We start from the raw sequence: 19,896 nt of genomic DNA, 5'->3' as shown, positions 1-19,896 counted from the left end.
TCACCAAGGGTGGTTATGAGATCAGCGATTGAAGCGCGACTATGATTGGAGGGAAGAAACATTGCGAAAGAAAAAATCGATTTTTAATTAAAGTGATACACAGTTAGATTCATTCAACGAAAATAAAATTCCTAATAAATTTTATATATGCATGGCCAGAAAAGAACAACTCTATTTTACTTGATTATTATCAATATATACCTTTTTTCAGCGCCCACCGTAAGAACGCCCACCGATAGTGGGGACGTTGACACCGCTATCACTTGCAATGCAATGCAGCTCTTGAAGTGGGCAGAAAGGGGCACTCGTAAAGTTAACCTGTTACAATACCCTCACATGTTGTGTTGCTTTGCTTGTCGACGTTTGTCGGAATTTGGTGATGCGTGTAGTTTCATTGTTTCTTAACCTGTTCATGTCAAAAGTTGTGAGTTGCGACCACCCGATAATTGTTCACTTTGGTGGTTTTCGTGGGACAGCGCTGGCCGACGGGCTTGGCGTCCGACGAAAGGACAAGCACTCTACGCCCAAAGCGTTCGTCAGCCTCCAAACAAAGTATCTTCCGCGCAAGGTTGCGGTTTCGACACCCGCGGTTTCCGCGCTGAAAGCTCGAAACGCCCATCACGTCGAATGGCGGGGCATTTGAATATACAGCTGTAATGGCAGGCCCGCGAACACAAATTTCGCGCCTTCGAGAACAAAATGAAGTCACTTCTGTTTTTAACGGATATAGCGTCACTAATTTTTCTTCCGCCGAAAGTGCTCCCTCCTCACACAGATGGCGCTAAGCCCCATGAACCGCCGATGAAACGCCATGTTTGGAACGTATGGGCTTCTATGGAAGCTTCGCTACCAGGTGTATTTACCTTGTGCTTCACCCCAGCTGCGGCGACCGCGCCGAGCCTCGCCACAGCTGCGCGAGCCGTGACGTCATCGCGCGCGCCGCAAGCTGCAGTGCTTCGCCTTCGCTTTGCCGAGCCATAACGCCACCGCGCCGTGTGGAGTAAAACCCCTATATAAAAAAAAGTAGCGACACTCTCCTCCTCTGCCTTCCCTCCTCTTCGTTTCTCCTCTCTTTCGCGCTCCTTTTTCGACCGTTGCGCCGCCTACACCGCTTGAAACACGTGCACTTGTTTATCTTTCACCGTTGATCAGATTCGACGATCGCCGACTGTGTTCGTCGCTATCGTCGTGCTCATCGCCAGTCGATAGACGCTTCTCGGACGAAATGGCGATGGAGCTTGATCGTAAACAAACGCACCCAGCGCCCGGGGGCTCGACGGTCCACGTGATGCCATTAGGCCAATACCGACGCGGCGTCGGCCTCGGACAGGGTGTGCGAGGAGGCGGCGGTATTCTTCAAAGCGTGACGCTACTTTTTATATATAGAGGTTTTAGTGTGGAGTGCTTGCCTCGGCGGCGCTGACACGGAGTTAAGCCCTGACGTCACTACGCCGACCCACTGGGATATATGCGCCGCGTCGCCGCCGCGCCAGGCCTCGGAAACTCCGCTGGTTTTTTGTCCACGCGAATTGCAGCGCCATCCATGAGATGGATGCGAAACCAAAATCGCTTTCCCTTTTTTTTCTTGTCAACCCTCTCTCAACTTTGTCGTTTCCCCCTCGCTTTCAACTATCGGCGGCGTGGCTGGCGCGGCCCGCATTCGTCGTCGGCCGTGCTATAGTGAACTAGAATATCTTCTAGTAGCGCGACCGCCTCCGCTGGAGAGGGCCTCGAGGGGAAGAAAGATGCGGCGGCGCTGTAGTCGGCCGCAGTTGAAAGCGCGTCCGCTTTCGGGCCGCCTCGCTGTTAGGACAACCACTTCGTCCGGCGTTTTCGGCGGGTGAAGTTTACCGCCACGAGGTAATGCAGTACTAGCAAGAGAACAAAAGTTTGGGCTTCGGGTTTTTATTCATTGCAGCTTCGTTTGCATATGGAAAGATTCAATTACTGTCGCTTGCGCGTGTTGTAGTTGTGGAATCGTCTGGTATATAGCGACATAGCCGCAATACTTCACATTTCGCAGTGGACAGACAAGAAACTTTATTTTGTCCTGAGGGACTTTGTCGTAGTCGCGGGCCGCACCTGCACCGGGGGCGGAAGACCGTGATCTTCAGCCCTGTCGCAGGCCCTTTGGACAGCCCGAAGCTGGACTTGAAGGTCGTCGCTCTTGACGGCTTCTTCCCAGTCTTCTTGCCTGTTGAAAGGCGAGTGGTGCAATGCAGAACATTGCCACAACATGTGGCTCAAGGTGGACCGTTCGTCGCCGCAGTCGGGGCAGCGGGGATCCACACCCGGAGCGTAGTGGCTCAGCCTGGATCGAGACGGAAATGAGCCCGTCTGCAGCATTCTCAGCACCGGGGCCTGGGGTCTGCCGAGCTTCGGGTGAGGAGCCGGCAACTGCCTGCGTCCCAGCTGGTAGTGGTTCTCGTTGCAGTTTGCCTGGCTTATTATCGAAACAGTTTTTTTATACGAACGTGCAAAGCGCAAAATGAGCGTTTTCGAACGCTTACCGCGATTTTCGAGAGCGGCTGAGCTGGATAGCCCACTGCAATATGCAGGTTGTCCGAGCTATCATGCACCATGATTTAAAAGTATGCAGATGCCACGTAGCGGTACAGAACCAATGTAATGTTGTTTGCCGTCGCCTGGGGATACCATTTTTCTTGCATTCCGCCTAATTACATAATTAGTCTTAATTATTCAACTTCTCAAATATTACAATGAGATGAAAAGTGTCAATGAGAAAAGGAAAACTCCCTAGACAGGTTTCTGTCGCTCAATACGTGCTACATAAAAGTGTTTTTTCGAGCGTGATAGAAGCCCGCGAACACACGCAATATTGCCGTGCGACTGGCCGCGCGAGGCACTTTGCATGTATTTGCTGGTAGAGTTATTAACAATTAATAAACAACAAAGTTGTGTATAGCACACCAATGCACTTTTACTTACACAATATGCTCGCTTTTCAGTGGACCACTGTCCAACGGCTTGGTATAATTACCCTCATAAGCCACTAAGCTTCAAGTCTTGGTGCGACTTTCTCGGCACTGCATCACGAGACTTGTTTAATATTAATAGTATATGGGGTTATACGTGCCCAAACGACCATCTGATTATGAGACACGTGGTAGAGGGGGACTCCAGATTAATTTGGACCACCTGGCGTTCTTTAAGCTGCACCTAAATCCAAGTACACGGGTGTTTTCTGCATTTCGCCCCCATCGAAATGCGGCCGCCGTGGCCGGGATTCGATCCCGCGACCTCGTGCTGACCGTAACCACTGAGGAACCACGGCGGGCGAGTCTTGTTTACCCTTTAATATAAAAGTGGAGCAAGCGTTAGAAGCAAGCGTTGGGGTCCCCCTCGGAATTGTAACTCCAGTTTCATTGATCATGTCGACATAATGCCTCAAGATAAAATGCGGTTCGAAGTTCAGTTCACAAACAGCTCAATCAGGGTCCAGCGGCTTGTCAAGCCTGTGGAGATTTCGCTGCCAAACAAGCCTTTGGTTCAACAAGGCTGATTCTTGGCTCGTTGGTACGGTTTCCTCATATTGGCAAAGCCTTCAGCTCAATTAAAAAAAGACAGGGACGTGACAGAGACACAGGACAGCGCTATCCTGTGTCTCTGTCACGTTCCTGTCTTTTTTGAATTGCGCTAAAGGCTTTGCCAATATGAGGAAGCCTTTGGTGTTCATAATTCGGAGCCTCAAAAAGCGATAACTTGTGCTCCTAGGCTGTTCTTGCATAGCCAGTTGCGTAGCCTGGCGCGTAACAGTGTTTTAATCGCCGCTTGGGCGGCATCATAAACACTGACGCAGAAAAAGGCGCGAAAGAAGCGCCGTTCCGCGACGACGACATCGAAAAACAACGTGCAGACGCAGAAGCGGCACACAATCGCTTCAAGTGCGGGCGACGACAGCGCCGCCGCTACTTTCTTCCAAAGCGGGTACGCGACGCGCAAAACGATGCGCTTCCGCTCGACCCACTGTAAAACATTCTAGTACACTGTAGCCATGCTGATAACGGCCAAAACGGCAGCAATTTTTTTTCTGGCATTATTATCAGTTTTGCGGTTTTCGCCTTCCAAGCTTGCAGTGTGGTCAGTGTGGTACCCTACCGTTGCACGTTTGTCGGCTTTTCCCCGCAATGGCTCGCAGCTCTCGCTGTTCGTGCGTGGTTCAATGGTGTGCGAACACATCCAGATGAAGTGAGCCATGCGACGTGAAATTCTACCGCATCCCTGAAAACAACAGGCGAGCAATGTGCAGTTTACTTCCCGGTTTTTATTTATGATAGTAATTGTGCGCAGTCGTACATGGCTGCCCGGTGGTGAGGCAGCAGCTAGCTGATTTGACAACACCACAACGATGCAATAAATTGTTATGTCAACAAGCAGAGAACATAAAGCTACTTATAAATATGGTGCCACCGGTGCGTATCGCAAGGAACACGTGTGTAGGTGTGCGCTTTGCACTTATTTCTTTGCACCATTTAAAGATGCGTTTCTGAGAATTAAGGTTGACATATCACAACTAGTACTGTGCCGCGACGCGAAACGAGCTCAGTTTTGTACGTTCTAACTGCGATGTTATAATTTATGATCTTCACTGTTCTTCAGGATGGAAGCGTTTTTAACGTACGCTTGAAGGATGGACCTAATGGGTTCGCCCATAGACAAGGTGAACAACCGCAGAATATGCTCGGCGCATTTCACGAAGGTGGATTTTATGGACCGAGCGAGAAGCAGGCCGTGAGAAGCTGTTCTGCGCATTGGCCATTAGAGCAATTACAATATATGTTTTTACATTTGAGTACATGAAACACCATCCGCGTTTTGTTGCATTATATAGTGTGTTGCACTGTCTGCGCCAATTCTGGTTTTCGCAAACGAACACAATAAAGTGAGTTCAAAGAACTCTTGTGTTGTAAGTGGAATTATTTTTAATACAATTTGGGCACATGCTTGCTTGATTGTAATAATGAACGCGACTGCGTGCATGAAAACGCAAAAAGGATCCACTGCGCACAAGCATGCAGCACGAATGCAGGAATGGCACGGCCGGGCAGGAGAGGAGCGCGGAGCGCGCGCTTCGGTCCGGCGGTGCGTCTGATAAGTTATAACGCCCGCAACAACAAAAAAAAAAAAAAAAAAAAAGAGCGCGCCGCGGGCAGCTAAAGAAATAAAAAAAAAGAGAGCATTGCGCGAGGCATGAGGGGAGGGTGAGGCGAGGCATGCATGCGAGAGGGATGGGAAAGTCAAGAGAGAAAGACAAACGAGCGGAACAACGTTAGCATAAAAAAAAGAAAAAAGAAAAAAATGCTATAGCGAAAGGGGGAGGGTAAAAAATCGCGCCGCTTTTCTTCATTTTTTAATTTTTTTGGCCACCGTTGTACCGCCATCCATCCGCTAGGGCCTAACTGAAGTGCGCCTTGGCGCTAGCGTCGACTGAGCGTCTGCTATAGGAGAACCAATGGGAGGTATAGGAAGATTCACCCCCCTGGCCGCGCCGAGACAAAAGCCCCACCGTCTCCGCGCCGAGCACATCGCCGCAAAGATGGGGCGGCCGAAGAAGAGCGTCACTCACGCAGGAGAGGAAGCGCGGCGCGAAAGCCACCGCGCCGTATACTGGAGAGCGAGTTACCCCCGTATTCTTAAACGCGCCTTCACTCAGCGCTTCTCCTCGACTCAGCCAAGTCGAGGCGACGAGCGTTCCTTCACTCAAGGCGCCATTGCGTTTCATGAACACTACTTCACTTTTCCTCCGCCAAGGAACGCCTTGAAAATGCGCCCTTCACTCGAGTGAAGTGCACCGACCGAGAAAAGCGTCTGATATCGAGGCTATTCTTAAATGCGCTTAGCAAAAGCCCAATTATTTAATACAGATATGTGTTTCCGTTAATTTGGCTTCGTTATAAAATGACAACACGGCGCAATGCACAAATTTAGCTCGGCAGCGCTGCCACTGTTAGCGTTAGACTGATAGATCAAGCGGGAGCTGTGTTTGAGGTCTGGCAACGATCGCTCCCCAGCAGCTGAGCACAGCGCATGGCTGAGAAACAAGAAAATTTGCGCCCGCATTTGTCTGCCGCTCATTCTTTCCTTGTGCTTAATTTGTGGTTCACGTTGCAGTTGTTAATCGTAGTTATCATGGATGATATTGTCCGTGTGTGTACTGTGACCGAGCCGGATTGACTTCGAAGGAGGCAACGCATGGAACGGCCGATGGGCAGCTTTGTTTACCTTCAAGACCAAGTGCTGCTGAAAGCTTTCTGAAAGCATCAACAGGACAAAAAGTAAGGGTGAGTGAGCAGTTCATGCACGGAACCACATTACGCTGTTGCGAGTTTGGTGAAGTTGCCGCCGCGCTATCAATAAAACGTGTCCGATGTATCCAAGCATGACTGGCTCCAGTTGCTCATGCTGCGGGCATCAGCACCCGAGGCATACTATTCGAGGCAACATACGATTGCGCGAGACGTTATTTTTTTATTATTTTTTTTTTTTTTGCTTTGGAGCTTGTGGGATATTCGGCGCGACAATCTGTTATCGGTTCAGCTCTTTAAATATAAATGCAAAAGGCACCGCTCCGCGCCTGTGTCCGATGATCATTCCAGTACCGCGTAAAAAATCTTTCAGTAGAGAAGAAGCAGTTGGGGTATACATGTGGCAGAATGCATATGGTTGAGTGCGTAGCTCCGGCAGTTTTAAGGAAACAAACGTTTTTCAGTCCTGTACTTTATTTTAGAAGCCGGGGTGGTTAGTCGGTTTGTTCAAATTGTAGCACATATCGTCAATGAACCAGCACTGGTGCCTGTATTTCCAGTGCTGCTTCACTTCAAATATACGCTACGCAATCTTTTATTCGTCCGAAAATTCACTTGTCAGTAGTTCATTGCCAGCATTAGTGTTTTTTTCGTCTTAACGTTCCATAAACAGTGCTTTCAAGTTCACGCAACGGCTACGTTTTTTTTTTTTTTTTTTTTTTTTTAGTTGAGCTATGTCTATTTCAGTTGCGTAGCTGCACTGAACTTAGCGTGCCCTGTATACATATCATTTTTGACATTCTGCTGCAGGATGTGGGCCTTGGAAGGACCAGCTGATGGAAAAAAATCAACGTCCGTGTTGCACGGTAAGGAATGTGACTGACGTTAAAGCATCCATAGATACGGTGCCTGCCTGTTGGAAATGCACCATATCGCTTCCCCTAAAGAACCTAGGTGCTGCGGAAGTACTTGACTGATCTGCCCGGTAGTTAGTCTGTGGTTATTTTTCATACTTATCACTAATAATATTGATGTTTTGTCAGGCCACATTGATAAAATGGTGAAATGCACGCCGTGTTATTTAAAACCGCAAGCATGAAACAGCTATCCCATAATGAAATCAAACTCATTCCTTTTCAACAGTCATGTATTATTGTTTTGAAGAGCATAGTTATTATTATGATGTGCGAAGTCATGAGTTGCTCGTAATGTGTTACGGTTGAGACGTGAGCTTTGTTACTGCCCACAATTTGTAATGCAGCACTTTAGTATTTAGTGGAATGTTGAAGCTACGTTTGCATGAGCAAGTGTACATCAAGAAATATATCATAATTGTAATGGTTGATCTCAGCTTTGTTGAACTCATGGTAGTAATGCGCTCCATACTGTATTTTTCAGCAACGCCATTGTGACTGTCTGCATCTCCATTTGGCCTGTTGTGGGATCCCACAAGACACGCTTTGTTCCTGGGTCAATTACTGAACTTCTGCAAGCCCCATGGAAGCCAACTGTCATCCGCATCGAATGGAACAAATTCATGGTTCCGGCCTTCATAATTCATCTTGAGCTGAAGTTAGAACTGGAGCTCAAACAGCGTAAATTCTGTAAGGATTTACCACTGCATACCGTCCGGTGGCCACACACGACGGTATGCTACTGTCTAGAACACTGCTAGTCTACTGTCCAGAACACGGATGGTGTTTTATTCTAGAATAGCTTTGTCAGTAGTACTACTGATTGTGTTTGTAGGATCACAGTCCACGCTCTTTTTGCAATCCTATCAGAACACAAAAAGACGAGGATAATTTTAATTTATTGTTTCAGAGATTGACACTTCGATTGACCAGAAATAATTCAGTGATACAGACGGCTTTATTAAATATGGGTTAAGAAAAGAAACCTGGATGAAAAATACAGACTTAAGCAGCAAGGTGCCTATGAAGGCAGATGTATACAAAATGCCTTTAGTAGTGATGTTTGAGCTGTTAGGATGTCAGAAAAGACATTGAGGTTTTAGCCAAAATAGTGCCACAACTACAGTGCAGCACGACACATTAACTGGAGCTCCACTCTTCTACGCTTGCACACCAACGCAAGCGCAGCGCCCTTGAAAAGGCAGTTGCTCTGCGTGGTTGCGTTGGCAGCCTGGTTCCTGCATAAGAGAAGGGGTTGGTCATAAACATACAATGATGTCAATGCACATAAAAACTAGCTTTTAACTAATTAACTAGTTTGATTTTCATAGTAAATACATTAGTTAAGAATTTTCATTGTGTTCAGGAAACCGATTTTTTTTTTTACATTGATGAGCTCGGACTGTTTTCATTTATGTTTGCAAAGATACAGTTTTAGGCTGGTTTGGCGTTTGCACAGCCAGACCGACATACACCATTCTAACACTTACATAATGCACTCACTAATAGCTGGAATGTGCACAACAAATATATGTGACATATATCTGCTACCACTTGCTAGCATTTTCTGTATGAGGAGCTGAGTCAACTGCTACAGCTTTTTTTTTCTTACAATAAAAATAATGTGATGTACAAAAACAATCCTCTGTTGTATTGTTATTCAATGTTTTGTATTGGAATAAAATATTACATTCCCTCTGTATACGTGCAGGTATAATTATGAAAACCATTTCATGGTTGCTCACTTCCTCGTTGGGCTTGGATGTTCATAAGCATAAGCTAATTAAACTAAATATTTTGAAGGAAGGATCACGTAATTATTGCTAACGACTGTAAATAACAGCTACTGTCACACGTCCCACGCAAAAAACAGTAACTTTTTTGGTTTCCCTATAGCAACTAACTGCATGAAATTATAGAGAAACAGAAAAGTGAACGCACCTGGTCGTTTTAGAGAAGCTCGCCTTGCTGTGGTACGCTACGCCGTCCTTGGAATAGCGTAGCAAGTGATGCACACGAGTACAAACCGCTCAGGCGGAGCGAATTCCGGCGCTCGCGCAGAAAGACCAGCATCCAGCAATCGAGCACACAGGCACCCACTAACGGCAGGAATCTTCGCAGTTGTTTTCTTTTCATAGGTTCGAAGTGCGCCGCAGTTATGTATCGTGCAGCGTTTCAAATGGTGCTGCTTTGTATGATCCCCCGCGAGAAACACGGCACTGGCGCTGATAGTAGTTCCGGAGCACTCGCACGAAGAATACACGTATGCAGGTCATCAACTGGCTCATGCACGGAATAAGACGACAGGTCACTGCACTAGCTGGCAGTCTTCTTGACAGGACGGCCGGTCTGTCTCGGTGCCACAGTAGAATTACTCCGTTGCCAAAGCGCTCCAGAGGATTACACCAGTCCGTAAAACGATGCCCTTCAAGATGCGCAGCATCGTTAACGAAAGAAAAGCTGCGGAGGCAACTGGCGTCCAACTGAAAAAGCCGACGAGGCGAGTGACAGATCACGACGGAACCATGTTTGCGCAGTATCTTTACTCAAGGAGCGATTCAAGGTAGCTGCGGGGCTACCTTGAGATTCTCGAGTAAAACGCTCGAGGTTTCCTTCACTCAAGGCGCGTTTCGAGTGGAGGGCGATTTGTGAAATGAAAAGCCGCCCTCAAGGAGCATTTCGAGTGGAGGGTCGAGTCGAGGTGCGTTTGTGAATACGGGGGTTAGACGACTATCGGTCCGATCTTGAGTATCGCGAGGTCGAAGCGGCAGCGAAACCCCGGCAATTCGCAGAAGATCCTGAGTTGCGAGCCCGCGAAACCGAGCAAAAGCGTTTGGTTGTCCAGATACTTTAATGACCGAGTGTTCGTTGCTCCTTGGGCTTTCGGTGATTCCAGGGTGATCATGCGCAAAACGTGGCCAAGTCTTGAAGCATAACCTCGCAAAAACTTGGCCGAACCGAGATAAAGCTAAGTGGGGTCACCAGCTTCGCCATTTGCCCAGTCTTCGCACCACTAGGGTGAAGCTGCCCCTAAATTTTTTCGTGAGTTCTCCGTTATATTGCTTAGTTGAAACAAGGGACTTTACCAAGTTGCAAATATGTGTTCCGAATATTTTTACTAACTAATACAACAATATTGAATCAGCATTCATTAAACGTCTATGTATTCTTCCTTTCGATGCGGTTTTTTGTGCATGAAATTTAATTATATCGGTGCATGTGAGTAACTTTCTATTTGCACATCTGAAGCGCAGTATCCTGACTGCGCTTTTGAAAACCGCAATGCAAAGTGCCTTATGTGTTGCACTTGTAATAGACGAGCACCAAAGTTGCAGTTAGACATGTCTGGAGTATGTCCGGTGCTCCCTGAATAAATTTGTCTAGGAGCTTTTCCTTAGATTCTTTTTATTTTCAAATAATCTGCTTCCGGCTATGTTGAAATTCATACAATATACGTAGTTTTATATGAGTTTTAAATTGCTCACTTTATTTCGCTCCAGGTTTATCCGACATTATATTCTAAATAAAAATATAAAATGTAACGTCAATGTAACGACACGTTCCAATGTTCGAAGTGTAACTGGAACGCGGTCCGTTCGCATTAATGGAACTTGTAACGGTAACTCTTTTCAAAAATTGAAAGGGACGAGTAACGAGCTTTCGCTCCTGTTTTAAAGGAACGTGTACAACCCTGACGTGGAGTAACCCCCCCCCCCTCCTACCCTCCCTCCGATGCGTTGAGCGCTACTGGAAGACTGGGCCCTTCCTTCCAGCTTCGCTCTCTTGCGTGCTCAACTTAGAGCCGCGATCGCCGCCTCACCCTCGCACTCTTTCACTCGCACATACAGAATACGGCGCCCGGCGAAGATTTTATCCCATGTACTTTATACGGAACCTCACGACAACGACAGCAATCAAAGCAAATCATCTCAAAATCACTTTATTTTAGAGCATTTCCTGCGGAGACAGAGACTAAAGGCTGAAACAGGCTGACAGGGCCCCTGCCCCGATTCAGTTCATACAGCATCAACAATAACGTATTCAATAAGGTGCACATTGTATGAAAATTGCAGTTGGGCTCAATGCACAGCCGAATAAGGAAAAAAAGTGACGTGTAATACATCAGATAACAAGTATGAGATGTATACATATGCACATAGTTCATGCAGATTCATATACATATACAAATGGTCACACAGGATTCATGTGTTAGATAATTAGTAGGCCTTTGTTATCGCGTTACAGATATTTAGAGAACGAGTATACTACCAGGACAATGTGCGTACAGAACCGGAAAGAAAAAAAAACTGAAAATTTATGAATAAAATAGAAACTTATGTTAAACAGTCTACAATACACATTATGTTGTTACAAGAAACGTTTTATATATTCTTTTAGTTTACAAGGGCTATCTATGCAATTTATTATGTCTCTCCGTTTATTCAGAATCTGTATAGCTCGATATATGCTAACGATTGTTTCCCGTAATTTGTCCTAACCTTCGGAAGCCTCCTTCTATGCTGCCTAAACCCGTACTGATGTTCAACTATCATATCAATGCTTTGCATATGTTTGTGGTGCGTATATGCTTCACTAATTTATAAAGATATATTTCATTGGCCATAAGGATGTTGTGTTTCACAAATAACTCCCTGGTACGTAAGTCGCGGATATCTCCTGCATTATTTTCAGAAATACGTAGCACGCGCTCTTGCAGTACTGTTAATCTATTATAGCGGCGCTGAGTGGTGGTACCCCATATTAGCGAACAATAGGCCATCTTAGAATATACTAGAGTGTAATAAAGAGTTTTCTTAGCCACAGAGGTATTATTGTAGAAATATTTCTAATGCATCCTATTTATCGAGCTATATCGGTTACCAAATGGCTCACAAACATGACCATGCCAAACACTCTTGGAACAAACGCCTAGTAATTTTTGCTGAGGTGTTTGCTGAATACTCTCGGTTCCATACGTAATATGCATGACATGTTAGTCGTGTTTATTTGGAGGAGAAAAATGATGCATTTGCTTTTAGAGGCATTTAACTGTAGACAGTTATCATTTAGCCATTCGGATAGGTTTTGTAGAAAATGATTAGTCTTTTCTTGACGTTTACGTTTTGTCCGTGAAGCAAAAAGTATGTTAGTATTGTCCGCCAACATTACAATATCAAAGGTTTTGTCAATCTGAGTAATGTCATTGATGTATAACAAAAACAGGGTAGGACCCAATTCGGGTCCTTGGGGTACGACATTTGTTTGTTTTTTAAATTATGGGGTTTTACGTGCCAAAACCAGTTCTGATTATGAGGCACGCCGTAGTGGGGGACTCCGGAAATTTGGACCACCTGGGGTTCTTTAACGTGCACCTAAATCTAAGTACACGGGTGTTTTCGCATTTCGCCCCCATCGAAATGCGGCCGCCGTGGCCGGGATTCGATCCCGCGACCTCGTGCTCAGCAGCCCAACACCATAGCCACTGAGCAACCACGGCGGGTGCGACATTTGTTACAATTAACAATGTAGAGGAATAATTATTAACATCTGTAAATTGGAAGCGTTTCTCAAGATAGCTGGTTAGTAATTTGAATGACGCCGCATGTATTCCTTAACATTGCAGTTTTAGAAGTAGTATACTATGATTAGTATAATGTTGGTGTTCTTCCAGTCGTGAGGCATTGCGTAAAGGGCCGCAAGCTTTTCAAGCACGATATCTCCTCCATCTTTGATTAAATAGACTGTTATTGCATCTTCTACAGCAGCTTTTGCCCTGGTCGTGTCGTTCAAGGCCCTTCTAACTTCATCACTAGTTATAGAAGGAGCCTCTGTGTCCTGTTCATCACTACTTCGAATGTAAGTAGCTTGGCTGCTCTGGGAAATGTAAAAGTCAGTATAGAATTCTTCCGCTGCTTTTACTATGTCATAGAAATTGCTGATAATTATACTAATCCATGAGGAGGGAGACGTTAAAGAATTGAAGAATTAAAGGCCCATTAGCTTGCTTTCAGTATTCTATCAAATATTTCCCAATATAATTTCCAATAGAATCAGGGCAACACTTTACTTCAGTCAACCAAGAGAACAGGCTGCCTTCAGGGATATTCTACGATGGATAATATCTATGTCATCCATCAGGTAATCGAAAAATCAGCGGAGTACAATCAACCTCTCTATATGGCTGTCATAGATTATGAAAACGCATTTGATTCTGTAGAGATACCTGCAATCATAGAGGCATTGCGTAATCAAGGAGTACAGGAGGCATATGTGAATATCTTGGGAAATATCTACAAGGATTTAACAGCTACCTTGGTTCTCCACAAGAAAATTAGAAATTTACCTCTCATGAAAGGGGTCAGGCAAGGAGACACAATCTCTCCAATGCTATTCACTGCATGCCTAGAAGAAGTATTCAAGCCTTTAGACTGGGAAAGCTTAGGAGTGAGGATCAACGGCGAATATCTCAGCAACCTTCAGTTTGCAGATGACACTGTCCTATTCAGCAACAATGGGGACGAGTTACAACAAATGATTGAGAACCTTAACCGAGAAAGTGTAAGAGTGGGGTTGAATATTTATATGCAGGAGACAAAAATAATGTTCAATAGCCTGGCCAGGGAACAAGAATTCGGGATCGCCAGTCAGCCTTTAGAGTTTGTAAAGGAGTGCGTTTATCTAGGTGAGTTACTCACAGGGGACCCTGATCATGAGAAAGAAATTTACAGAGAATAAGATTGGGTTGGAGTGCATACGGCAGACGTTATCAAATCCTGACTAGGAGCTTACCACTGTCATTGAAAAGAAGAGTGTACAATCATTGCATTCTAGCGGTGCTGACATATGGGGCAAGAACTAGGAGGTTAAAAAAGATGCTCGAGAACAAGTTAAGGACCGCACAAAGAGCGATGGAACGAAAAATGTTAGGCCTAACGTTAGGAGACAGGAAGAGAGCGGTGTGGATCAGAGAGCAAACGGGGATAGCTGATATTGTAGTTGACATTAAAAGAAAAAGAATGGAGCTGAGAAGGCCATGTAACGCGTAGGATGCATAACCGGTGGATCATTAGAGTTACAGAATGGATTGCAAAAGAAGGGAAGGGCAGTCGAGGACGGGAAAAAAACTAGGTAGGTTGATGAAGTTAGGAAATTTGCGGGCGCAAGTTGGAATCAGCTAGCTCAAGGTAGGGATAATTGGAGATCACAGGGAGAGGCCTTTGTCCTGCAGAGGACATAAATATAGGATGATGATTATGAAACTATGATTAACGGAATCAATCTCTTTTCGCAAGTCTAGAAACAGTCCTAATGTATAATCCTTATTTTCAATACGTTGAATGATTTTCTCTTTTGCACGAAGTAGCGCTTGTTCAGTCGACTTGGGTTTTTGAAATCCAAACTGCGAACTAGATACGATGTTATATTTCTCGAAGAATTTTGTTATGCGTTAAATAATTGGCCACTCAAAGGCTTTTTGATAAAACAGGTAATACCGATATTGGCCGATAATTTGTAAGGACGATTTTGTCTCTGGATTTGTATATCGGAACAACCCTTGCTATTTTCAGTTGGTCAGAGAAGATACCAGTGTCGAACATTAAGTTAATAATATGGACCAGAACGTTTTTTAGTAACTTGATACATACTTTACTGGTTCAGCCCTAAATTCGTCAGAAGGCGACGACGACAGCGACGGCAGAAATGCGCTTGGATTGTTCATATATTGCTATCGCAATAATAATCTCAGACATTGAAGAAAAAATGACATCCCTAACGAAGATAATCGATGGTATGGAAAGACAGCTCAGTAGCTTAACGGACTTGGACAAAAAGTTTCTGATATGGAAGCAAACGTGTCTACTTTTGACAAACAACTGACAGCATTAGTGGATAAGAGCGACGAACTTGAAAACAGAGGCCACCGGAATAACTTGATTGTCTATGGCATAAAATAAACTACTACTGAAACTGCCGAAACAGTAGAAAGAAAACTGAAATATGAGGTGTCTGAAAAGAATCTGGGTATAACTGTTAGCGAAATTGAAAGAGTGCGCAGACTAGGTCGAAATATTGAAAATAAACCCGTCCTGTGATCATAAGATTTTTTGAATACCTGGAAAAACGATGGTGCTAGAGAAGCGTTATAAATTAAAAAAATTGCGACTTTTAAATGTCTCAACATTTGTCGAAAATAGTACGGTAAATTCCGAGGCAACTATATTCTCCTGAGACCCAAACACAACTATGTGTTCGGGTCTCGGGAGTAGGTCTTCAAGGTGGTTTGTTTGACTGCTGCTATTATAAACTTGAGAAAAAAAACAATTTTCAAAATTTAAATACCCCGGTTAAATGCCAAAAACTGCGTCTTCATGCACGTGAACATCTCCTCATCTGCTCATTTTCACTTTAGGTAAAAACTGCATTTCATTGCTTAAAGGCAGAGATGATGATGGTACATTGCCCCTGTCGCTGGCGCTTCCGGTATTTTCACGCAATCTCAGTGATTTCGAAAGACACCTCAAGGTTACTTTCAGCCATCTGGGACGACACAGAGTGCTAGATCATTTGAGTGTGAAATTGTTCGAATGCGGATGAAAAGAATTTGAATAAACTACTTCTTTACAGTTGCACTTGCGCCGTACCTAATTACCAGAATGAATATTTTGCGTAACCACTTCCATGTGAATGATAAAAAATGCAGCAGGCAATGTGCACGGTATTGTACAAGTGGTCTGAGGAGGTCTTAAGAGAGTGGGCGCGGCGGCAATGCCAAGATGCATCGCGCCAACCCGTTCTTGTTCGCCATGCAGGTTACGCTTGGTTTGGTGCTGACATCAACCGGACCTTCCTCAGGGAATTCATCGATGGAATTGTTCCGCCTACCAAGCTGTGATCCCGGGACATGACTGGCCTTATCATCGCCCGCCAGATGGTGCCAGCGGCTACTTCCCCCCGACCAGTGCAACTCTATCAGACAAGACCATGACGTCACGGGACTCCTGTTTAAGCAACTGTTTCGGCGAGGGAACCTTCAGTGGGCGCGGTGGCAATGCCAAGATGCATCGCTCAAACATTTCTTGGTCGCCATCCAGGTGAGGAAGCGCTTCGGCAAATCCTTTCGTAGCAGTAATGTCTGCCTGGTTTTCCTGCCATGCCCACAACCTTTGCTTGAATGATACTGCGATCTGTCTGCTTCCTTGGGGTTAATTTATTAAATTATGGGGTTTTAAGTGCCAAAACCACGATTTGATTATGAGGCACGCCGTAGTAGGGGACTCCGGAAAATTTGGACCACCTGGGGTTCTTTAACGTGCACCTAAATCTAAGTATACCGGTGTTTTCGCATTTCACCCCCATCGAAATGCGGCCGCCGTGGCCTTCCTTGCGGTTCTTGTTGCTGCTAGCAGGGAATGTCGAGACTAACCCTGAGCCCTGTGACATTATGATTGACGAACAGCTCAAAATGATTGCGAAATACATCCAGGAGATAAAGAATGAAAAAATGGTGACCAATCAAAGCTAGGAGCGATACATAAAAAGCTGGATAAAAAATAGGCAAAATGGAAAAGCAGGTCTTGGAATGCCTGGAAAGGATTAACAAACAGGATCATCTGGTTCTGTCCTTGACTAAAACAGTCGATTAATTGGATAACAGAGGCCGCAGGTCTAATCTTGAGGTATACGGTGTTAAGGAACTAGAAAATGAGAGGCACCAAGATCTGCTCGATGCTGTTGAGAAAACAATCGTTGAAGATAAGATCGGAATAAAAAGGCTGGCGTCGAAAGAATACACCATCTTGGGCAAAAGCAAGCTGACAGTCCCAAGCACAGGCGTCTCATTCTGAAGTTATTTGACTACCGGGATAAAGCCAACATACTTAATTAGTAATTGCAAAAAGCTCAAGGGAACGGAATATTCAATTAGCGAGGATTTTTCGCCCGCAGTAAGAGAAGTTAGAAAGAAGCTATGGGAAAGAACGAAAGTGCATCGAAACCAGAAATATGAAATTTTTCTGTCTTACGATAAAGTCAAAATAAATAATCGCCTCTACACATGGGATGATCAACCAATGACATCCCAGGTAGCACAAAAGAGATACATAACGTTTTCGTAGCGTTCATCCGAGAGTGGCAAGATGGGCTTGTTGGTTCATCATGAAGGCAGTATTTCAGCGCTTAGCGTTCATCCGAGATGATAAAAACGGTTTTAAAGAAGACACCAGTTAGATAACTTCGTGGGTAAAACGTCGTATATATCGGCTAATTTCCGGCCGAATTACTTTTCTGAGACGATCTATAACAGGTCTTAAAGAGGTATTCAAAAAGCTCGTCTAGAAATAGGATTGGGAAAGACACAAATGATCCTTTTGCCAGAGCTATTCACATCCAATTTCTAAACGTTTTTAAGCCGTTATCAAAAAGATGGTCTATAATGGTCTTGAAAGGTTTAGGATAATCTGAAGCTAGTTTTCGCGGCTTCTGGATGAGTCGAAGCGTCGGTGTCGAGTGCAACAGAACTCCTGGTGCATATCCAAGCACTGTTGGCTATCGACGCCGACGCATCCTCTACCAAGCCACATAAAGAAGAACATGTCAGCGAAAATGAATCTAGAATACCGCCTTTGGTATGCGGCAACGATGTTTACAACCACAATGGGAATGACATCTCGCTAACAAAAAATGGGCGCGTCTGGACGAGCGTCCAGTCCAGGGCTTTTGCACCAAGCCCGCATGAAATAAGGACAGTATCACAAAGCAAAAGTTTATTGAAAAAGTAACAATTGTGCAAGATTTGAGCAAAATGTATAGAAATACAAAGTAAATTGAATTAAAAGTACCCCAGCAATGACTAAAGCTCGCAGAAACAATTCTTTATGAACTAGTAACTGATAAACAATGACTAGAGCATACAAACAAAATTTGTAAACTTTGTTATTTAGCAAAGTAAACAGCCCATGCTGTCAGATGAACAGATTAGAGTTATTTAGAAATTGATATCACAGCAACTGCAAGAAGCAGACTGAGAAATGCGAGATGTAATCGCATGGTAGAGAAGCAATGTTACCAATTATCTATAAGCTTGGAATGAACACAAAAAGAAATAATGCCGCATACCATCAAAAAAAAACACTGGAACATGTCAAAATCAAAAAATTGCCTTTAGGATACACCAAATAAAGTAATGGTGTGAGAATTAAAAGAACCATAAAACCAAAAAGCAACACTCAAGTGGAAATAGTATAGAATACTCAAACGGGGAAATCAGCGTCACAAGTGAGCACCACTGTAATGCAGTGCACGATAAGACTGAGTAATGCTACACAAATGTAATAATGTTAGCATTCTAGTACACGAGAAATGGATGTATAAGCCTCATATTAAAAAGCCGGCAGATACCCCACGCCCTGTGGGAATCGATGTTATGCGAAGCAGTGTGCGGGGAGCCTACGAAATTAAGGAAATGACAATGAGATCCCCAAGACTTAGGCGGCTGTTTCATGACCTACATGACACGCATGTCATGATAATCATTTTATGAGTCCTGAGAAGTCCCTTTAGCTAGGCATAAGAGACCTTAAGGCGAAAGCCCTAGTGATGCTCATGACTATGATTTCCACCATCAATCTTTTTCCTTCACTTAGTACCACATCCGAACCCATTTCAGTGGCTTTTGAGTGTTTATCTTTTCTCGCTGAGTCATTGTCATTTTTGCTGAGTCATGCTCATGACGATGACTTCTACCATCGTCAGTGTTTCCTTCCCTTAGTACCCACGTCCGAACCCATTTCAGTGGTTTTTGAGTGTTAATGTTTTTTTCCCTGGGTCATTGTCATTTTAGGCAGCTGTTTCAGGACCTACAGGACACGCATGTCATGAAATTTGTCACGACCTATCATTTATGTTTGTCATACACGCTTGTCATACTTTGCCAATTTTTGTAAATACCAAGTTAACGATACGACCATGAGAGCACCAAGACGTAGGCGGCTAGATAGGTAGATAGATAGTGTCAAAGTGACAAATGTTCGCCAAGAAATGCTTCGAATTTAAAACTTATGTAAACCTGGAAATGAACTGTAATGCGCTGGTAGCTGCATTTAAGTAACCAAGGAAGTAATTCTCGGTTTATCAGAAAAGCATTGTACTCTAAAAAAAAAACAGGCATAAGGTCCCAATGAATCATCTTTCAACTAGTAAATACGTTTAGACACTGCCATGTTACAGTTTGCGCGCCTCTCCTGTTTCCAAAAGTAATAAAAAACTCTCTGAATGACAAAAGGCTTTTACACAAGTAACCCCGAGCAAACGCTTTACCAGTTCGCCCTCTAGCAGCCATCGTCATCTTCCTCGGCAGCTTTTTATACAGGGTGTTTCACGTAACTTGGCCTTAAACTTTTAAATATGCAAATGCCACGTAGCTGGACAGAACCAAAGTAATGTTGTTTGTCGTCGCTTGGAGATACTCAGATTTTTTTTGTACTCCAACTAATTAGATAATTAGTCTTCATTAATTCAACTTCTCATTTATTACAGTTAGATAAGTGTCAATGAGAAAATTGTAGAGCAACATGAAAAACTCTCGATACAGCGTTCTGTTGCTCAATGCGTGCTGCATAAAAGCGTTTTTCAGAGTGTGAAATAAGCCCCCGAATACACTCAAAACTGCCGCGCGAATGGCCGTTCGAGCCAGGTTACGTGTATTTGACACTTATCTC

General features: G+C 44.4%; 1 long non-coding RNA gene across 1 annotated transcript; it reads left to right on the top strand.

Moving 5' to 3' along the window:
• The first annotated feature begins 5,698 nt into the window (after positions 1 to 5,698).
• On the top strand, positions 5,699 to 8,749 carry LOC125942736 (uncharacterized). Its single transcript, XR_007465329.1, has 3 exons — positions 5,699 to 6,302; positions 7,077 to 7,132; positions 7,665 to 8,749. It is a non-coding gene; the product is annotated as an uncharacterized LOC125942736 (long non-coding RNA).
• The last annotated feature ends 11,147 nt before the right edge of the window (positions 8,750 to 19,896 follow it).

The sequence above is a fragment of the Dermacentor silvarum genome, chromosome 1, assembly GCF_013339745.2.
Source record: "Dermacentor silvarum isolate Dsil-2018 chromosome 1, BIME_Dsil_1.4, whole genome shotgun sequence".
NCBI classification, from domain to species: Eukaryota; Metazoa; Arthropoda; class Arachnida; order Ixodida; family Ixodidae; genus Dermacentor; species Dermacentor silvarum.
Note: the sequence above shows the minus strand (reverse complement) of the source record. Positions and strands in the feature narration are given on the sequence as shown.